The 15,361-nt window shown below is 45.3% G+C and overlaps 1 protein-coding gene across 7 annotated transcripts in view; it reads right to left on the reverse strand.

Annotated features, from left to right (window-relative positions):
- SEMA3D (semaphorin 3D) overlaps nucleotides 1-15,361 on the reverse strand; it is a 306,858-nt gene that overhangs the window by 139,443 nt on the left and 152,054 nt on the right. The window lies entirely within an intron of this gene.

Here is a 15,361-nt window from a genome sequence, read left to right on the forward strand (position 1 = left end):
CTGTATGCTGAGATCCATCACAAATACGGGATGTCTGTATCTTTCATCAATATTCAATAAAACATTTTTACGCATGCTAAGAGATAAAGGCTTCTTTCAGGACAATAGTTTTCTTTATGAATTAGACCTCCACATAATTATCTCCATAATTCCTAAGCATGTATTTTTTCAGGAAAACTCAATTCCAGCTTGGTAAAAATCTGCATATTTATGTATAATTTTATATACATATTTATATATATATATATATATATATATATTTATATATATATATATACATATATATATATATATATATATATATATATGCACACACACATATAGTATGTACGGAAAGTATTCAGACACCTTTAAATTTTGCACTCTTTGTTTCATTGCAGCCATTTGGTAAATTGTAAAAAGTTCATTTTTTTTCTCATTAAAGTACACTCTGCACCCCATCTTGACATGCACAGATGTAGATATCGGCTCAATGACGAGATGAGGTCTCAATCTGCGCTTGCACCGCCACTGGGACCATTTTACTGAAGACTGCCGGGAGATGAATTTGTGCAATCGCCGCCACTTGCGCCATTTTCCTGAAGACTGCCAGGAGATCAATGTGTGCTAGGGCCGCCCGCAGCTGGGATGGTGCCAGCACTAAGTTTAAACCAGAAGGATGATAAAGACAACATGAGCAGTGGAGAGGCTGTGGCAGAGCCGAAGATCCTACCCACCGTCCCGCCCTCATGCAGGAAGCTATGATTATAAGAAAACTTCAAACCCTGATTACACAAAATCCACAAAACAGATTTCTTCACCACAGATAGCGCTTTACTCAGTATCACAGCATTAATATGACCATGAGTGTATTTTACTTAGCAAAATCCTGCTGACTAGATCCCTTTAAGACTTAAAACATTTTTTTTACAGCAGCGCTTAGTCTCATACTTACTAGCTGCCGTCTTCATCTTTTATCAGTGCTACTCCAGTCAGTCTTCTGCAGCTTGTGACCTGCCGGATCGCTCCAGTGTTTGCTTGGCGATCCGGAATTCACAATTCAATGTAAGTCTACAAGAGCCAGAACGAGACAATAATGAGGTTCCCATAGACTTACACTGAGAGCTTGTGACTGTTACCTCTGACTTCTGGTCAGTCAGAAGTTGCGGTCACAAAATGGTGCCACGAGACTTGAGTGGCAATGGAAATGGCTGAAGACGGCAGCTGGTAAGTATAATACTAGGCTCAGAGAACATAGATTAGTAGCATCACTCCATCACTGGAGTAACAAAAAAATGCTGGAGTGGTGCTTTAATAATGTTTTCAGCCATTAATGCTATAATTGTTCTACAAATCTGTCTTTCTTATATCTATCCAACATAGATGCTTGTATTTATTGATTGTCTAATTAAAAAAAAAGGGAGCAGTACTCTTCTTGGAGACTGGGTTCAAATCTCATTACCGACACAGCATTTTTCCAAAAAATTGCAGCACTCCAAATTGCATTGTAAAAAAAATGGAGCACTTTATTTACACATATCAAATGCAACATATTTGTAGCATATTTGCTCCATCGTGGAGCTTGAATCTTGGGAAGGCTCTATCTGGTAGAATAAAGATTAATGTTTAATATGGATAATAAAGTACCTCATTTTTTTTTAACTTGTAACTTGGTGTGTTGTTATTTTTGTATCTATTTATCTCATACTCTATATGGGCAAAAGTATTGTAACACAACTCTTAATCAGTGCCATGTAGTCTGACTTTGTAAACATTTGTGCATGATTGGGTCATTCTATAGCGCTGGAGGCCATCATACTGTGAGGCGGAAGGGTGTCTTCATACTTGTATGGGGGGCTATGGAGGCCATCATACTGTGTGGGGGCTGTGTTAGTGTTAGGCCATTATAGAATGAGTGGAACAACTGTGTGGACATCACACAGTTTTTGGGAGCTTTGGAGGTATACCATGTGTAGAGGGCAGTGGTTGTAACATACTGAGTGGGTGTGTGGGGGCATCATACTGTGGGCTCATCATACTGTTGATTGGGGTACATCTATACTTATATATACTAAAGGCTGACTAACAGGAGCAGTATGATTTGTTGCTTTTTAATTAACTATATAAAAAGTAAATTATATGGTTTTGTTTAGCTGCTAAATGTAAGAATACAAGTTACAATAAGGCTATGTGCCCACGATGCAGAAATGAAGCAGAAATTTTCCTGAGCATTTCTGCATCTCCTTGGCAGAAAAACGCATTTGCATTTTACATGCGTTTTTGACGCGATTAGGATGCGTTTTTGATGCGTTTTTCATGCTCATTTTACATGTGTTTTTGATGTGATTAGGATGCGTTTTTGATGCGTTTTTCATGAGCATTTTACATGTGTTTTTGACGTGATTGGGATGCGTTTTTGACGCGTTTTTCATGCGCATTTTACATGCGTTTTTGTAAGCGTTTTTGAACACAAATAAAGATAGGTGAAAAAAAAGGAACTTCTGATGTAATTTCCTAGTCCAACCCCTCTTCACCATTTTGCTTTTTGCAAGATACAGAATGCCACATGAACAGCAGCCTCTGCCTCTCAGCACACCATACATGAACCTTTTGCCAATGACTGCGGTAATCTCCTGCATCACCACTGCGAGCAGGTAAGATAAAAGATGTTTTTTTATGCTTGTTACTTTTATGTAGTGTGTACTAACCAATTATTCTTCCATAGGAGCGGTGTAGGAGTAGAAGAAGACCGAAAAAGCTGTGGTTGCACCCTATCGTGCAGGATCGGTCGGACAAGGGGCACTTCAATGTGCTGTACCAGGATTTAAGCAGGTAAGTTATTATCATATGTGAAATAATGCCGCGAAAAAGCTTAAAAAACGCATTGTGGGCACGCAGCCTAATGCTGCTCAATATAAAGTTTTAAATGTTTTCTAAAATAATAATAATCAGAATTAAATTTGGCCTGTAATTTTGGCCCTATTTTAAAGGTATAGTGTCTTACGTAATACCTTGGGAAAATTAATTGCCTACCTTTTACATAGTCCATATAGAGGAGCTATATATGCCATTAGTGTCAAATACCAGACAAGCTTATTTGGCTGGTTTGTATGTATGTGATATGTAACATGTCTGATTAATGATATTTTTCTATAATAGTTACGATACGATTATTCTAAAGATAGGTTCATCTATCACTTCGAGGAATTGTAACAATGTACATTCCAATAATGCTCTACAAGTTACTTCAAGTAGATTATTTTTATTTATGATCTGATGGACTACACAACATGAGGTCAAACACATGAATGAAAGTGCAGCATGACTTTAGCCATTTCTGAAATGTATTGTCCCAAGCATTGATATACATAGTCAGTCTGGTGCACAATTAGGCTCTGACAGACCTTTCCTATAATCAAATGTGTCTATATGTCTAGCTTTAATCTAATCATTGTATATTTTTAGGAAACCTTAATGCTGATTACTCAAATCCGAAAAAACAGAAGCGAGCAAACTTCAGCGACAAAAGAGTCTTTCAGCAAGTATTGGATGTGGAGGTCAAACAGATACTGAATGTCACCAGATGTTAGACCACACAGGTCTGCTGCTGTCATCTCACCAGACGTTTCACCAGGTAAGTGAGAAATATACACACAACTTTACTACAAGTTTAACTTTCATCATGTAAACAGCAGATTAAGAGAAAACAAATGTTTTATTCTATCTATCTATCTATCTATCTATCTATCTATCTATCTATCTATCTATCCATATCTTTCTATCCATCTATTTATCTATCTATTATCTATCTCTCCCATATCTATCTATCTATCTATCTATCTATCTATCTCTCTATCCATATCTATCTATCTATCTATCTCTCTATCCATATTTATCTATCCATCTATTTATCTATCTATTTATCTATCTATTATCTATCTCTCCCATATCTATCTATCTATCTATCATCTATCTGTCCATCTATTAATCTATCTATTATCTATCTCTCCTATATCTATCTATCTATCATCTATCCATTTATTATCTATCTATCGCTCCCATATTTATCTATCTATTATCTATCTATCTATCTCTCCTATATCTATCTATTATCTATCTGTATATGACGCGCCCCTGGGCCTGTGTCGCACTGCGGTGCGCACGCGGGAACTTACCCGGAGCCGGATCCGTGGAGGGTTGTAGTCTCGTGGCGGTGACCCGGTCCGTGCCCAGGGAGTCAAACTGGACGGCAGTCTATTAGTAGTAAATAGTTGATGACTACGCCACCCGTTGAGTGCAGCCAGGGAGCTGCTGCTGCGGGGCAGACCGCTGAGGCCGATGGTAGGATTATGCAGCGTGATAGTATAACCCCCAACGGGAGGGGTATGGCCTCAGGGCAGCCGACGTGGATGATGGGGGTAGCAGGAACCACTCAGAGACGGTACGGTGTAGTTCAGGGTCTTTACTGGTAACAACGATAGACCCTCCCGGAGTACTTGCTAGCGAACGGGCCTGGTCAGTCCTTGAGCAGATGGGATCTCCCCTGGCCAGGCGTAGTTGTAGGCCTCCCAAACTGACTGTACTCTTCTGGCTACCTTGCTAAAAGCTGATGTAAGTAGCCCACGTCCCTGAGTGTACCGTGTGGTGCTCACCCGTATGGCCGGTGACTCGGGGCCTTCTAATGGCTTCCGCTCCACGATGGCGGTGCTGGTCCCACGCGTGTGACCGTGCCTTCGGGCTTCTGGGCCAGAGGACCTGAAATCCCCTGCCTGACGGATTCTGCTGCTGGGTAGGAGTTAGTCCCCACAGCCTCGGACTCCGGGTCCGGAAAGAAGTCTTCTTAGTCAGGGCGAGCTCTGCAGTTGCCAGCCCCTGACTCCTTGTGACTCTGCTGTTTCCTATGCTGCTTCTTCTTGTCTCTACTCCCCTTGTCTGACTCACCCTGCCTCAGCCCCGGGTTTATACAGGGGAAGTTCTTCCCCTCCCAAGACTGGGCAGGAGGTGTGGCATGCACAGGATCCCTGACCAAAGGACCTCCCACCTGCTCTCAGACATAACATTACATTACTGTGGAAAACCAGACCCCTGGGGTGCCACATTCCCCCCTAGTGAAATTTAGTACTCCGGGACTAAACACATTTAGAAAAACATAACAAGGCAAAAACATTAATAATACAATAAGAAAACATATAAAGATGGTTACGGCAAGGTGTCCATTTCACCAACACAGGGAGACGTAACCAGGTAGGGGTCTGTCCTACCCCGAGTCCTTAACAGTCTCTAGTCCATCCTGGGTTACGCTCCAACTATGTACAAGGATTCCCGGTAAATCCACCAAGGATCCCTAAAAATAACTAGAAACACAAAATTATACACAAGCAACAAGACACAGAAAAACATAAATAAAACAATTTATACACTTCAAATTCTCCAGCGTGCGGGTAACTGGCCTCTAGTGGCCCGAGTGGACCTACGGAGCTGACTGTCTGGCCCTGAACTACAGGGTGTAGGAACTGTCAAGGGTAAACTGGGCAGCTGTCTACCGGCTCTTTGTCTCACTAGGGGTACGGCAGGCTCACTATAAGCAGAGGGTTGATTCTCCTGTTCTGCTTGTGTGGAGTCTTCTGCCTCCTGGACCGGCTGTTCTTCCAGCTCTACCCGTTGCTCCGTAGGTTCTTGGGATGATGGTTGGAGGAAGGTGAGTACGGGTACCACAACTGCACCATTGACTTGAGTCCAAGACTGAGGGAAGTCCCCGAGCACGGTACTAACCATATCTTCCCTTTCTTCCACGGGTCGATGGTCTTCTTGTTCCTCTTCAGGGTTCCTCAGTTGTTCGGGACACTTCTTCAGGTGGTCCCGGGATACAATGGCTGTGGTTTCCCCTCCGTCTTTACTGATGGTACAGACCTTCGGGTTCTCGTGGCTTGAGGGCAGTACGGTGTACGGGTCCTTCTCCCACTGGTCGTCCAACTTGTGGAGCCGTCTCTTCCTCTTCAAGACCTGCTCTCCGGGTACCAGGGGAACAGCGGGAGCATACTGGTTGTAAGTTTTCTCTTGTCTTTCCCTAGCCTGACAGAGACTTCGCTCCACGCTCTCCTGTACTCTCCGGTACTGCTGCTGCCTCTCTGTGTCCCAGTCTGTTTCTGGTGAAGTGTCCTCAGGTGTCAGGACTCCCATTTCCAGGTCAACAGGTAACTTACCAGGTCTTGCCCTCATTAGGTAAGCCGGGGTACAGTTGGTGGAACCTACCGGGATGTGGTTGTATAGGTCCACCAGGTCGGGCAACTTTTCAGGCCACAGACTGCGTTCTTCCAGGGGCAACGTTTTTAGAAGATCCATTACCACCTGGTTCATTTTTTCACAAAGTCCATTAGTCTGCGGATGGTAGGGTGTCGTCCTTATCTTCCGGCAGCCATACAGATTGCAGAATTCCTGAAAGACCTCCGCTTCAAAGGCAGGTCCTGGTCCGTCAGCACTTGGTCCGGGTACCCGTGTGGACGGCAGAAGTGCTGCTGGAAGGCTCTAGCTGCTGTTTGAGCCGTTAAGTCCTTGACGGGGACGACAACCAAGAACCGGGAGTAATGATCCACGATGGTTAACGCGTAGACGTAGCCACTTCTGCTTGGGGTCAGTTTTACATGATCCAAGGCTACCAGTTCCAACGGTTGCCGGGTGACGATGGACTGCAGGGGAGTCTTCTGGCTGGCTCGGTCCTTCCTTCTCAGGTTGCACGGGCCACAATCTCTGCACCACTTCTCGATGGTTCCCCTCTTGCCTACCCAGTGGAACCGCTCACGCAGCAGGAACTCCAACTTTTTCCACCCAAAGTGTCCAGCTCCGTCGTGGTATGCCTCCATCACCATGGCTGCGTCTCTTCGTGGCACCACTACTTGCCAGAGTAATTCATGCGTCCGGGAGTTAACCATTCTGCGGCACAACTTCCCTTTGTAAAGGAACAGTCGACTCTTCTCTGCCCATAGTTGTTTGGCTTCCTCCGGAGCGTCTGGTTCAAGGCGAGCCTCCGGCCGAGTCAGCATCTCCTTCACCAGTCGGACGGCAGGGTCGCTGTCTTGCGTTTCCGCCCAGTTGTAGTGGGGTAAGGGGTTCAACGTAGCAGCCTGCTTACTCCTTACCCGGTGGGAATACTGAATAGTCCCATGACGGTGGAACGCAGGGAGTTCAACTTCTTCCAGTCCCTCCGGATCTTCTCCTCCGTCCGGCAGGTTGGGCATCCTGGACAGGGCGTCCGCATTGGTATTGGAGCGTCCTGCCCGGTATTTAATTGTGAACTCGTAGTTGGACAGACGGGCCATCCACCTCTGCTCCAGGGCACCGAGTCTTGCCGTGTCCAGGTGTGTCAGCGGGTTGTTATCCGTGTACACGGTGAACCGGGAAGAAGCGAGGTAATGCTTAAAGCGCTCAGTGATTGCCCATACTACGGCCAGGAACTCTAACTTAAATGAGCTGTAATTCTCGGGGTTCCTTTCGGTGGGTCGCAGTTTTCGGCTGGCGTAGGCGATTACTCGTTCCTTCCCCTGCTGGATCTGGGACAGTACGGCTCCTAGCCCGATGTTACTGGCGTCGGTGTAGAGGATAAAGGGCTGGCTATAATCCGGGTACGCCAGGATTTCGTCCCCCGTGAGGGCCATCTTCAGCTGGCGGAAGGACTCTTCTTCCAGCTCTTCCCATTTGAAGGGCGGCTTCTGGTTCTTGGCCTTCCGGGACTGGCCTATCAGGAGGTCCTGCATAGGTGCTGCCTTTTTGGTGAAACCGGGAATAAACCTTCGGTAGTAGCCTACCAACCCGAGGAACTGCCGCACTTCTTTTACGCTGGAGGGGCTTGGCCATTCCTTAATTGCGTTGATTTTATCAGGGTCGGGAGCCACTCCGTCAGCGCTCACTACGTGTCCCAGGTACTGCACCTTTGGTTTCAGGAGGTGACACTTGGAGGGTTTCACCTTTAGGCCGTAACTCGCCAGAGCCTCGAACACTTCCGCCAGGTGTTTCAGGTGGTCCTCATACGTCTTGGAATATACGATGACATCGTCCAGGTACAACAGGACCGTCTCGAAGTTTCTGTGGCCCAGACAACACTCCATTAGGCGTTGGAAGGTTCCTGGTGCGTTGCAGAGTCCGAACGGCATGCAGGTGAACTCGCTAAGTCCCATCGGGGTGGTGAATGCGGTCTTCTCCCGGTCTGCCTCTGCTACAGGAACCTGCCAGTACCCGCTAGTGAGATCCAAGGTAGAGAAGAAGTTAGCAGATCTTAACGCAGCCAATGACTCCTCTATCCTTGGTAAGGGGTACGCATCCTTGTGTGTGATACGGTTGATTTTCCGGTAATCTACACACATCCTCATGGTGTTGTCTTTCTTTTTGACTAAAACTAATGGGGCTGCCCAGGGGCTACAACTATCCCGGATTACCCCAGCCTCCTTCATGTCTCTAAGCATCCCCTTGGCGTGTTGGTAATGTGCAGGGGGTACGGGTCGATACCTCTCTTTTATGGGAGGATGATCTCCCGTGGGGATGCGATGTTCTACCCCCTTGACTCGCCCGAAGTCTAACGGGTGTTTACTAAACACTCTCTCATACTCTTGAACCACCCGATAGACTCCTTGTTTCTGATGTGAGGGAGTGGAGTCAGTACCCAGATGTAGTTGCTGACACCAGTCCTCCATGTCTTTCTTAGAGCCGTTACCTTCCTCCGGGTGAGATGGAGGCAAGGGTTCCACAGATTGTATAGAATTTTGAATAGTGATATATAATTTGGCTAGCGTGGCATACCGGGGCAGGTACACTTCCCTCTCCCCGATATTTATTATGCGAACGGGCACCCTCCCATGGCGTACATTGACGACCCCCCGTGCTGTCAAAATGGTGGGCCTACTGTCTGAGTAAACTGGTTCTACCATTGCCTGGTAATCTCTACCTCTCAGACCAATAGCTGCCCGGCACCAAATCATCATTTCACTTTTTGGGGGCATGGCAATAGGAAAAGGGTCACACATTCTTACGCTACCAATCTCACCGCCGGAGAGTTCCACTTGTTGCCGTTGCATCAGTGCCCGGATCTCTTTCTGGAGCACCCGCTGCTCGCCGGAGCTGGCATTCTTGGCAACCTGCTGTAAAAGGAAAATCACCTCTGCAAGACAATTTTCAATTACATTAGTTCCTAGAGTTATTTTTGGGTGACTCTCATGTTTATCAATATCTACAATGATCAGTCCCTGTGCGACCAGTTCGACTCTACCAATTTTGATGGTCACCTCTTTAAATCCGATCTGTGGCACGGGCTGACCATTGCTGGCGATGATACTCAAGTCGTCGTCGGGGTAGCGGGTAATATCCGAGTCATTCCAGTACTGCTTGAAGAGCACGTACGGGATGGTGGTGACCTGTGACCCGGTGTCCAGTAGGGCACTCATGGGAATGCCATCCAGTACCACAGGCAAGACGACGTCCTCCCACATATCTGTCGCGCCAGTTCGATGGGCCTGGTGATCTTTTTCCTGGGGGTTGGCCCTCTACCCCAGGTTGTGCCCGTTTAAAGAACAGTACCTTGCCATATGTCCGGGTTGATTGCAGCGGCGGCAGATGGGTCGTCCGTCCTCACTGTATCGGTCACTGGGTCTTCCTCTGGCCGGTGGGGTCCTCCTTGGTCGACGCCACGGGATGTCCTCCGGTCCGGATGCCAGCTGGATCTTCCCTGGGGTGGAAACCTGTAAAGACTGCACAGTTCGGGTTAGCGCAGCAACGCTCTTAGCTAGCTCTTGGACCTGATGGTGTAGGTCTGGAGCCGGGTCATTGTCCAGAGCCTGCGCATCAGCTCCCACAGGCCCTGCTGACAAGGGCGCCGCCTCCTGGTAGTAAGTGGTAGTGGGGCGTCTGTGGGTCACAACGCCACCTGGTGCCGGTTCTCGGAGCACCCGGATGGCTCTGTCCTTGAACTGTGCAAAGTCCAGATGGGGATCCTGTAAGGCCATTGCCCGCAACTGGGTTCGGTGGGCATTGCAATATAAACCCTCTATAAATTGTTCAGTCAACAGCCTGTCCTCGTTTCCCACCCCATCAGGGTCGGTCTGCTTAATGGCCCTCAGGGCCTCTTGTAGGTTTAGTGCATAGTCCCTTATACTCTCATGCGCTCGCTGCTTGCACCCGTAGAATCTAAGCTTAATCTCGGCTGAGGTGCGGGTATCAAAGGTGTCCTTCAGCCGGGTTAGTATCCCTGCGACAGTCTTCCTCCCAGGTGGCCAGGATTTTACTTCCCTTTTGGCTGCCCCGGTTAGTTGGGCCACCAGGATGCTCACTTTTTGCTCTTCTGTGAGGGGGTACACCTGGAAGAGGCTATCCAGCTTTTCTCTAAAGTCATGCAGGGTATGTGACTCCCCTGAGTACTGGGGTAGCCAAGCTGCTCCCGGGATATAGGGCATGGTGAAGGGCATAACTGCAGCAGCGTTGGCGCTGGCGGGGGTTGAGGCAGTGAAGCTCTCCTCCGTATCCGACATCTTCCTCCCCCCTAGTGGACCGTGGCCTACCTTGCGATGATCCTGTTCCGTAGGCCGCGGCTCCGCAGTGGATCGTCAGGGTTGAGGACCTTCCGTCGCGCTCCGGTGACGTCGGCGTCTGCTGGGCTCCTTCCAGGACCTTACGCAACGTCCGGACGTGAGGCGGGGCTTCAGTTCTCGCGCGCTTTCGGAGTCCACGCCCCTCTTCTTCCCGCGCGGCGTCCTCAAGATGGCGTCCAATGGCGGGAAAACTCCACGGATGGCGGGAAGAAGGTCGAAGATGGCGCCGGATGGCGGGAAAACTTCGCGGATGGCGGGAAGAAGGTAGAAGATGGCGCCGGATGGCGGGAAACCTCCACGGATAGCGGGAATCTTCACCACTGGTAAGTTTGAACAGTCTTTGCTTTTCAGGCACGCAGTACCCGGTGGTTGCGGGCACGAAATCCTGCCGACTACGCCAATGTTGACGCGCCCCTGGGCCTGTGTCGCACTGCGGTGCGCACGCGGGAACTTACCCGGAGCCGGATCCGTGGAGGGTTGTAGTCTCGTGGCGGTGACCCGGTCCGTGCCCAGGGAGTCAAACTGGACGGCAGTCTATTAGTAGTAAATAGTTGATGACTACGCCACCCGTTGAGTGCAGCCAGGGAGCTGCTGCTGCGGGGCAGACCGCTGAGGCCGATGGTAGGATTATGCAGCGTGATAGTATAACCCCCAACGGGAGGGTTATGGCCTCAGGGCAGCCGACGTGGATGATGGGGGTAGCAGGAACCACTCAGAGACGGTACGGTGTAGTTCAGGGTCTTTACTGGTAACAACGATAGACCCTCCCGGAGTACTTGCTAGCGAACGGGCCTGGTCAGTCCTTGAGCAGATGGGATCTCCCCTGGCCAGGCGTAGTTGTAGGCCTCCCAAACTGACTGTACTCTTCTGGCTACCTTGCTAGAAGCTGATGTAAGTAGCCCACGTCCCTGAGTGTACCGTGTGGTGCTCACCCGTATGGCCGGTGACTCGGGGCCTTCTAATGGCTTCCGCTCCACGATGGCGGTGCTGGTCCCACGCGTGTGACCGTGCCTTCGGGCTTCTGGGCCAGAGGACCTGAAATCCCCTGCCTGACGGATTCTGCTGCTGGGTAGGAGTTAGTCCCCACAGCCTCGGACTCCGGGTCCGGAAAGAAGTCTTCTTAGTCAGGGCGAGCTCTGCAGTTGCCAGCCCCTGACTCCTTGTGACTCTGCTGTTTCCTATGCTGCTTCTTCTTGTCTCTACTCCCCTTGTCTGACTCACCCTGCCTCAGCCCCGGGTTTATACAGGGGAAGTTCTTCCCCTCCCAAGACTGGGCAGGAGGTGTGGCATGCACAGGATCCCTGACCAAAGGACCTCCCACCTGCTCTCAGACATAACATTACATTACTGTGGAAAACCAGACCCCTGGGGTGCCACATATATCTGTTATCTAACTGTCTATCTATCTATCCATATCTATCCATCTATTATCTATCTATCTATCTATCTATCTATCTATCTATCCCATAGGTATCACTCTCTCCCATATCTATCTATCTATCCCTCCCATATCTATTTATCTATCTATCTAATATAAAAAACTGGAACTCTACCGTTAAATGAAAAAATGAAAAAAAATAAATGTAATATATAACTGAATGTTATGTTGCTGTGTAAGGACATTGCATTACAGCTATCCAACTCCAACCTAGAATATAATTATAATAGTTAAATGAGTTATAAAGTTTTAAATAAACAGCATACTTCGATTGACCACTTTTCTGGTGATCAAAGGGGGGTCTTATCAGTTGGACTCCCATTGATCCAAAAGTTATCACCTATCTTGTGCACAGTTGATAACTTATTGTTACGCAAATACCCTTTAACTTGTCTCTAAACCCGACATATCCTGAGATGAACACGACTGTGCAAAAGTTTCAGGCAGGTATGGGGGAAATCCTGAAAAGTGAGAATGCTTTAAAAAATCTAAGTGTTAATAGCTTATTCTTAGCAATTAACAAAATGCAGAGTGAATAAAAGAAGAAACCAAAATCAATATTTTGTGGGACCACATTTTGAGTTAAACACCATCAATCAAGGTAAACTTGAATAAAGTCTGGGATTTATAATCATCTGAATGAGTAACCATTTATACCAAACAGGCAATAATGATCTTTTTCATATGTAGGTTGAAACAAAGTCATTACCTGAAATGTAAAAAGCTGTGTAAGAGGTTTAAAACTGGGTGAGAAGAGAAGAGCCAAAAACTGCTACAAGGGTGAGGTTGTGGAAGATAGTTTCATGCACCATGGCAAGCCTGAGCACAGCAACAAGACACAAGGTAGTCATACTGCATTAGCAAGGTCTCTCTCAGGCAAAGATTTCAAAGCAGACAGATTTTTCGAGATGTACTGTTCAAGCTGTTTTGAAGATGCATCAAGAAGTAGACACAGTAGTTGGCCAAGGAAACTTAATCAGAAAACAAAAGACACATTATTCTTACTTCCCCTCGAAATCAGAGGATGTCCAGTAGTGCCATAAGTTTAGCACTGATGGCAACCAGTGAGACCCAGTACACCCATCTATAGTTTGGAAAAGTCTAGGAAGAAGTGGTCATCATGGAATAATTGCAACCAAAAACCATGCCTTCCATATGGAAACAAGGGCAAGCAACTCAACTATGCATGAAACATAGGAACTGCAGTACAGAAAAATGGCAGCAGAAGCTCTGGACTAATGAGTCAAAATGTAAAATATATGGCTATAACAAAAGGCAGTTTGTACAATATAGGGCTGTAGAGCAGTACAATAATAAGGGTCTGCAGTCAACAGTGTAGCATGGTGGACTTTCTATCCAATTTTATAGCTGCATTTCAGCAAATGGAGTTGGGGATTTGATCAGGATTAATGGTGTCCTCAATGCTAAGAAACACAGACAGATACTTATCCATCAAGCAATACTATCAGGGAGGCATCTGATTGGCTTCACATTTATTCTACAACAGAATAACCAACCCAAACATACAATGTCTTTGAGAACTATTATCAACATGAAAAAGAATAAGGAGTTCTGAAAGTGGATGATATGGCTCCCACAGAGCTCTGAACTAAACATATTTGAGTCTGTCTGGGATTACATAAATATACAGAAGGATTTTCACAAACCACATCCACAAACAATCATTGGTTAGTCATTCTCCAAATTATGTTTGTAACCTCAGGTTCTCTAAAAACTGTGTGCAAGTGTATCTAGAAGAGGTGATACTCTATTGATGGCAAAGAGTGGTCCCACGAAATAATGATTTGATGTATATTTCTCTTTTGACAAAATAAACTATGAACACTTCTATTTTTTAAAGCATTCCCACTTTCCACGCCTGCCTACAACGTTTGCAAAGTACTTTATATAGGGATGGGTATAAAATAAAAAGTGAATATTTCTCGTTTTCACAATTTTTACAAAGTTTGTTCAGCTACTTAAACCACAGAAAAATTTGAGCAAACATACTGTCAATTGCATTTAATGGAAAAATTGTTCTTTAAGTGTCCCAAATCCTAAGTTTATAGTTAGATTTTTCTTGGAACTTGCATAACATTTATAGTACTTTCTAAAGTTATGCATTATCTGCAGTTCCAAAACAAATGGAAAGCTATATAAATATAATATTCTTTCTATTAAAAACTCTCTATTAAAAGCAGGTTAAAATTTTGGCTTCGTTTTCGCTATTTTTTTGACTGAAGAGGTTGGATCCTCTGAGAATTAAGAAATGTTTACTCTTTCCTTGTTCTTTTCAGGTTTATGTTGACATGAAATATGAATTCCTTGACTTTATACTAATAGCGGTTGTTTTACAAGTGAGATGTCATTTCAGCATTGTACATTTATTCATGACTGAACTCTAGGTCTGACTGAGCCAAATCATTTGACCGTAAATCAGACACTGTGTTTGTGAATATGTCTAAATTTGCTTACAAATCTCAATGAATTACTATGAAACTAGCATGTGCAGTCAACGTTACTACAAAGTTATTTTACTTGGTGTTTTCAATTGACTAACCACTACATTATATCATTTCTTTTAAAAGAGGCCGCTAACATTTCATGCAGAAATCTACATAAAAAAAGTTCAAGAGTCACATATCTGTGGCTTGTTCACTTTAATCACCTGTAAGTAAAATACATTTTTAATTCTTGCAGCTTATATAGTGCCTACCTATACAGCAACACTGTATCGAGACTTCTTTCCTCACATCAACATACTGTAATCTCAAATTCTCCAATATTTTTGGATTAGAGCTGAGTGGATCTTTGACATTTGAATTTGTAGGATTTGCCAAACTTTCTCCAAAAATTTTATTTAAAGCCAATAAATTAAAAAAAATAAATAAAAAAAGAAACTAAAAAAAATCAAATGAAAAATTGTGCTTTTATGACTATTTTGCCACTTTTTGAATTTCTTTCCCACTTTTAGGACATCAGGATAAAATGGATGGCGTCTTTCAAAAATACAACTCTTGCTTCATAAACAAGTCCTCAAACAACTACATCGCTGGAAAAATGAGAAAGTTATGGCTCTTGGAAAAGGATTAAAAATTGAAAATGCAAAAACGTAAATAAAGGATTAAACTAACTTTTATTGTATTTTTTTACTCGTTTGTATCTAAGACACAAGTATATTGTATTCGCAACTAATTTTGGTTTTGAATTATGAACAAAATATGTTAAAAGTACTCCACACAAGATTTTTGGCAAAATGAATCATCTTTTCTGTCAATTTAAATTAGCAAATTCTATAAAGATGTTATTAATATACATTTTGCACTCTATTTTTAATTGAGAAAAAGATTAAATTGCTAAATGTTATTTTTTA

The sequence above is a fragment of the Phyllobates terribilis genome, unplaced genomic scaffold (genome assembly GCF_046119375.1).
Source record: "Phyllobates terribilis strain yellow unplaced genomic scaffold, ASM4611937v1 Scaffold_11__3_contigs__length_659146591, whole genome shotgun sequence".
In the NCBI taxonomy this organism is placed as follows: domain Eukaryota; kingdom Metazoa; phylum Chordata; class Amphibia; order Anura; family Dendrobatidae; genus Phyllobates; species Phyllobates terribilis.